Raw genomic sequence first — 6,762 nt, 5'->3', positions numbered from 1 at the left:
AGGGTGTTGAAGCCTCTTGAACTGGAGTGAGGATCGTTGGGAGCCGCTTTGTGGATGTTGGAAGCTGAAGCCAGGTGCTCTGCATGAGCAGCAAGTCCTTTTAGTCAAAGAGCCTTCTCTTTGAAGAATTTTTTTTAATTTTATTTTTCTTTTTAGTTACATTTTGTTAACTCTGTGTCCCAGCTGTATCCCGCTCCCTCATTCCCTCCCCAACCCCACACTCCCTCCCTGGTCTCCTCCCTGCCCCTTTCCAAGTCCACTGATAGGGGAGGACCTCTTCCCCTTTCATTTGACCCTGTTTTATCAGTTATCTTCAGGGCTGGCTGCAAAGTCCTCCTCTGTGGCCTAACAGGACTGCTCCTCCCCTTGGGGGGGGGGGGGTTAAAGAGCCTGCCCTTGAGATCCTGTTAGAAATAGTCCTTGTTCCCCTTGCTTTGGAAAACTACTTGGTTACTGAGCTACCACAGGCCACATCCGAGCAGAAGTTCTAGGTTATATCCATAGATGGTCCTTGGTTGAGTGTCAGTCTCAGAAAAGACCCTGTGCCCGGATATATTTGGTTCTTGTAGAGCTCCTATCCTTTCCATATCATACTAACTCCCCTTCTTTCATATGATTCCCTGCACTCTGCCGAGGGTTTGGTTATGAGTCTTAGTGTCTGCTTTGAAACACTGCTAGGTAGAGTCTTTCAGATGCCTTTTGTGGTAGACTCCTGTCATACATTCAATGCACATCCCATTTGTCTTTCTAAATGAGGATTGATCATCTTCGCCTGTGTCCACTTTCTTGATTATCTTCTTTAGGTGTGTAGATTTCATTATGTTTATCATATCTTGTAGGTCTATATAAGCGAGTATATACCAACTTTGTCTTTCTCCTTCTGGGATACTTCACTCAGAATGATCTTTTCTAGATCCCACCATTTGCCTGCAAATTTCATGATTTCCTCCTTTTTGATTGCTGAGTAGTATTCCATTGTGTAAAAATACCACAATTTCTGTATCCATTCCTCCGTTGATGGACATCTGGGTTGTTTCCAAGTTCTGGCTATTACAAATAAAGTTGTTACAAACATGGTTGAGCAAATGTCCTTTTTGTATACTTGAGCCTCTTTTGGTTATATGCCTAGGAGTGGTATGGCTGGATCTTGAGGTAGCACTACTCCTAATTGTCTGAGAAAGCGCCAGATTGATTTCCAGAGTGGTTGTACCAGTTTACACTCCCACCAGCAGTGGAGAAGGGTTCCCTTTCCTCCACAACCTCTCCAGCATGTGCTATCACTTGAGTTTTTCATCTTGGCCATTCTGATGGGTGTAAGGTGAAATCTCAGGGTCGTTTTGATTTGCATTTCCCTAATGGCTAATGAGGTTGAGCATTTCTTTAAGTGTTTCTCTGCCAGAAGAATTTTTTTTTTTAACTGAAGCTGCTCTCCAGCTCTTCAGTCCTCAACACCAGGGGCCCAGCCAGGACCACCACAGCCCGTGGGTCTTTGTATAACGATGTATCTGCCTGTTTCCAGAACCAGAGACTTAAAGGGGCTTACTAAATTTGGCTAAGAACGAACACATACCCATATGAGCAAAACCAATCAACTCAGCTGGTTACACACACACACACACACACACACACAGACACACGTGCGCACGAGGGCACACGCACGGGGGAAGGGAAGAGTGGGGAAGAAGCGGGCAGGGTAACAGTAATTTTTTAAAAAGGTCATGAATTGAAGAGGCAGTGGGGGATACAGGGAGAATTGGAGATGAAAGGGAGGCCAGAAATTATGGAAATATAGTACTTACATATGAAATTCTCAAAATACAAGAAAAAAAAAAAAAGGAGTGCCCTCGGCCTTGGAACACTTCCTTTTGAGTATGTATGGTGACACACATCCCTAGTCCTTTTTTCTCTTTCTTTCTTTTTTGAGACAGGGTCTCACTAAATTTCCCAGACCGGTCTTGAACTCACGTTGTAGGCAGGGCAAACACTCAGCTTGTGATCCTCTTGCTTCAACCTTGCCACTAACTGGAATTACAGGCCTGGCACCTCCAGGTCCCATACACTGTTAACCTGTATGTTTATGACCTGTATGCTTAAGACTGTTGGCGGAAATTTGTCAACTTCCGGTTCCTCCAAGCTGAAAATCTCCCTCCTTCTCCTCCCCTTCTCTCCCCTCTTCTCATTCCCCCCTTTGCTCCTCTCTTCTTCTCCCCTCCTCTCCCATCTTCTCTCAGTACCCCTCTCTTCCCCTCTCCTCTCCTTCCCTCCCCTTCACCTTCTTTCCTCTCCTCTCCTCTCTTTCTCCTCCTTCCCTCCTTTCTCCCCTCCCAATCCTTCACTCCTTAATCTGTCAACTGCACACATCTCTCTGAAACAAGTAACGTTGTTATCTTTCCTTTGTCTACTATAGTAACATGAAACTCTGCTCAAAGGGGCCGACCCATCGCAGAGCCATAGAGACACTGATTATGTTCTAGCTTTCATTTGGGTAACAAACACATTGAAACATTTGCCTTTAAATCATTCACAACTGGTTTTTTGAATTAGTTGTATTTCCTACGGCATGCACACAGAGGTCAAAGGACAACTAGCAGGGCTCAGTTCTCTCCTTCCACTGTGTGGGTTCTGGGGTCTCAAATTCAGGTCATCACACTTGGGAGTAAGTGCCTTTCCCTGCTGAGCCATCTTGCTGGCCCTTATCTGTTGTATATACTATGTCAAATTTTAATATGATGCAATTAAAGTTCCCTTAACATGGTTAGTGCTCTTGTTTACCGCTTCTCAAATGCTAGGTACACACGGATCTGTTGCTTCTTTCTTTCTTTAAAAAAAAAAAAAAAAAAAAAAATTGAAACAGGTTTTTCTGTGTAGCCTGTCCTGGTCTCAATTTGTAGACCAAGCTGGCCTCGAACTCAAAGAGATCTGTCTGCTTCCGCCTCCCTGAGTGCTGGGATTAAAGTCCTGCATCACCGTGCCTGGCTCTGCTGGTTTTCTTAATCACTACAGAGAGTTGAAGCTGCTGAAGTCAAAAGCTCATCACATAAAATCAAGCAATGTTTGTAGGAGAACACACCTATGTGCCAGCCACTTGAGCAAAGGAACCCATGACAGAACCAGAGACCCGGATGTCACCTTCAAGGCTCTGCAGGATCAGGCCTCTCCACGACAAGCCTGACCACCATTGTAACTAATTAGGAAGCACACTTTTAGCCTTAGAGCTGTTTTTCTTTTCGCAAATCAACAGCTCCTGTCAGCAGGTTTTCCCAATGGCCCTCAGACACTCCGGCCAACCTTCAAGCACTATTATAACATGAATTATAATAAGCAACTAGTTTGAACTTGGAACTCCAAGCCCAATATTCAAATTACTTTTTCATAACAACTCGGAAAATCATATTTATGTCACAGTAGCTTTTGAAGGTACGGTAACCTGTGACTCTATGAAAATGAAACGCGTGTGCCCAAGAATCTTGTTTTCCACCCTTAATTTAATTTTAACTGCAGGAAAACTGGCATCTACCTAGAGGCTATTGTAAAAGCACTCTGAGCCCATGCCACCTCTAGGAGCTCCCGGTGTCCTCCTCCTGTCCATGCTTTTTAGACTCCATAGTGGTTAGATAGGTAATACCGCCAGAAAAATCCAGTCTCCTGGGCGGTCAGGCAGAGCTACAGAAAGCCAGTGTTGCTGTAACAGAAAAAAAAACTATCATTAACTGGGAAGTTTCCAGTGACTAGAGGAAAAAAAAAACAAGAAGGGAGGAATCCATTATAGACTTCTTGAGAGTGATTGGAACCAGAATTAGGAGTCGCGGATGTGTGACGGCTACAGGCCTTAAAGTAGCTGTTAAGTCACGGAACCGTAAAGCTCAAAGGAAACCTAGGAAAGATTTAACCCAAACACCCTTAGGGAGCTTGGGCCCTTGGAGACTAAAGGGCTCTCTCAAGGTCATTCAGTAAGCCTTGGACAAGACCATGGTTAGAACTGAGTCTCTAACGTCTTCTTGGACTCTCTGCTCTGGAGACTCGGGACATTGGATGGTAAGGAATGAAATCAGAAGGTCTTAGTCTGTGGTGTGTATACAAATCCCAGCTGTTTACTGGACTGTAAAAGCAGTGACAGAAAAAAGTGGCAAAGGACAAAGTCTCTAGAAACACGCCTCCCTCCCAAGACAACAACTGCACAACCGAAGTTGCTAACAAAGCCTGCTTTAGAGCCAGGGTGTCTGGTGGGGGCCTGCCATTTCCAGGGTAAAGCCTGAGCAGTGGTTAGCTGTAACCAGTTTGGGCCAGTGTCTCTTACTTCTTAGCACGGGAGCAGCCACCCCTCTCCCACCTCCAGGCCTGAGGCAGGCAGGTGCACAAAGCATAGAGACCAAGGGACACAAAAGACCCAGTTCCCCAAACATGTTGTCTATGCTGTCACTGGCGGTTGCTCGTTCTGATCATGGAAGTGCAAACAGGAAGATGTGGTCATGGCTGTTCTGTCCCGAGTTGCTGCAAGCCCCTGCACTTCCGGCTGTAGTGACTTCCAGGGGATAACCCTTGACCCCTGTCACTTGTCTCTTTTTCTCTTCCAGAGTCCTGATACTAAGCACATTAGCACTTACAGCATGACCCATGCACGTCGAAGTAAAGGCACACCCTAGGCCAATCCTTGCCACAGAGATGAGCTGCACAAAAACAGTAACAACAAAATGCAACTCCTGCTGGGCATGGTGGCACAGGCATTTAGACTGGACAGAGCAGAGGCAGGCAGATTTCTGTGAGTTCTAGGCCACCCTGTTCAACACAGCAAGGTCCAGACACAGCCGCATAGTAAGAGCCCATCTTACCAAAAACAAAACAAAGCCCACAAAATACAAATAATTTTTTGTATCTGGATGAAAGTGAGACTATATATAATCTTAAAAACTGCATGGGGTGAAGAGATGGCTCAACAATTAAATATACTTACTGTTCTTCCAGCACCCACAGAGCTGTTCATGACTGCCTGTAACTCCAGTTCCAGGGGAATCTTGATGCTCTCTTCTGACATTCATGGTCTCCTGTACATATGTGTACTTACATATAGTCTTAGACACACGCATACACATAAAGTTAAAATTTTTTAAAAGAATCACCTTATTGTTAGGTTCCAATGTACAGTTTTCAGTTAAAAATAAAACTATAGAGTTAATAAAGAAGCAGGAGAATATGGCCTATTCTTGGGCTGGAGGGGAGATGTTGGTCAACAGAAGCTGCCCCTTGAAAAGACCTAATGAGTTAAGACCCATTGTTGAAGACACATACACCTTCATCACAGGATTTATAAAAATCAATCTCAAACTGGCTGGGAAACTTCCTCTGTGTTGACAAGTTTTCATGGAGCTAGAAGGTGCTGTATAGACTGCTAGGGAAGAAAAGACACATCAGTGGTCTTACTCAATGATGGAACCTGCAGGCTGCAGGACAGTCCCACCAGCAAGGTATAATGCTGGTCATCAAGCCAGCAAGCCCTGAGGAAGTCTTAGGCCCTAGGGTGGAACCTGCTAATTTTATTCGCTAAGTGGCCATACTGTCAGATTGCCTTTTAACGAGTCACGTTGAGGACCATAGACCTTGACTGCCCTCAGCCTTGGTCAGAGAAGCTTCTGTTTGTGGCAGGCAGCAGTCAACACACAGAATCATAGCTGAGCAGAGTATGAGATATAGTAATGAGTGCTAATCCCTGCTATCAAGGCTCAAGGAACGTTTCGGAAGAAGAGACAGAAAGAACTCAAGAACCACAGGATAAGAATTACCACAGAATACTGTCTTCTAGACATGATGTGACTGTGGATGGCTTGCACAAGATCTTCACAAGATCAAGCCAAATTCCTGGCTTAGAAGGAGAACTGCTCTCCAGGCCCCACCCCTACTGAGGCGCTCTTGGCAGTGGGTAGTTGCTCAGCCAGTGAGGATTGTTCTTTGTTGAGGTTGTGGCCACCTGAACTAAGGCAGCTTCAGTAAATGGCCCCATAATTCATGCACTGTATAGTTGACTCTAAGTGAATTAGTGGGTTATCTACATTTAAAACAACAACAACAAAAAAAAAAACAACATGAAGTTAGAGGAGCAAAGGAGGACATAAGGAGAGTTAGAAGTGGGAATTGTAGAGTAGATATATGTCATTGTATAGGTGTAGGAAATTCTCAAAGTAAAGAAAATGTAAAATAAATATAAATATTAAAATAAGGTTGGGTTTGTTGTTGTTGTTGGGGATTTGTTTGTATTGTAGAAATTAAAAACCCAATGAGAGCCAGCGAGTTGGTTTGTCAGGTAAAGACACTTGTCACCAGCCTGACAACCTGAGTTTGATTCCCAGAACCCACTCGGTGGAAGTAGAGACGTGACCCTGGACTTTGCTCACACTGCACGCGTGTGTGCTCGTACACATCACACACAGGTGGATACAAACTGTCGAGATATAAATTACACGCTGCGCGACAGGTTGTGCTTACAAAGAGGTTTACTATGGAAAGGCAAAACTGAGAGAGCTTAGAAGAGAGAGGACAATACAGAGCAGGGAGGGAGACAGACAGGGAGTCAGACAGACAGAGGAGCTGGCAGAGAAACGGAAATGAGGAGGGAGAGAGAGATGGTGGGGTGGCAGGTGGGCTACAGACGGGGCACCTGGCGCAGGTGGTGACATAAGACCTTGTCAGGACCCTAGAGGCCCCTGAGGTCAGACCAGTTGAATTGCCTGCACTACAACATAACACACACCCCACACACGACGTGGTGTG

This window comes from Psammomys obesus, unplaced genomic scaffold, assembly GCF_907164565.1.
Source record: "Psammomys obesus unplaced genomic scaffold, mPsaObe1.curated_primary_1811, whole genome shotgun sequence".
In the NCBI taxonomy this organism is placed as follows: Eukaryota; Metazoa; Chordata; class Mammalia; order Rodentia; family Muridae; genus Psammomys; species Psammomys obesus.
Note: the sequence above shows the minus strand (reverse complement) of the source record.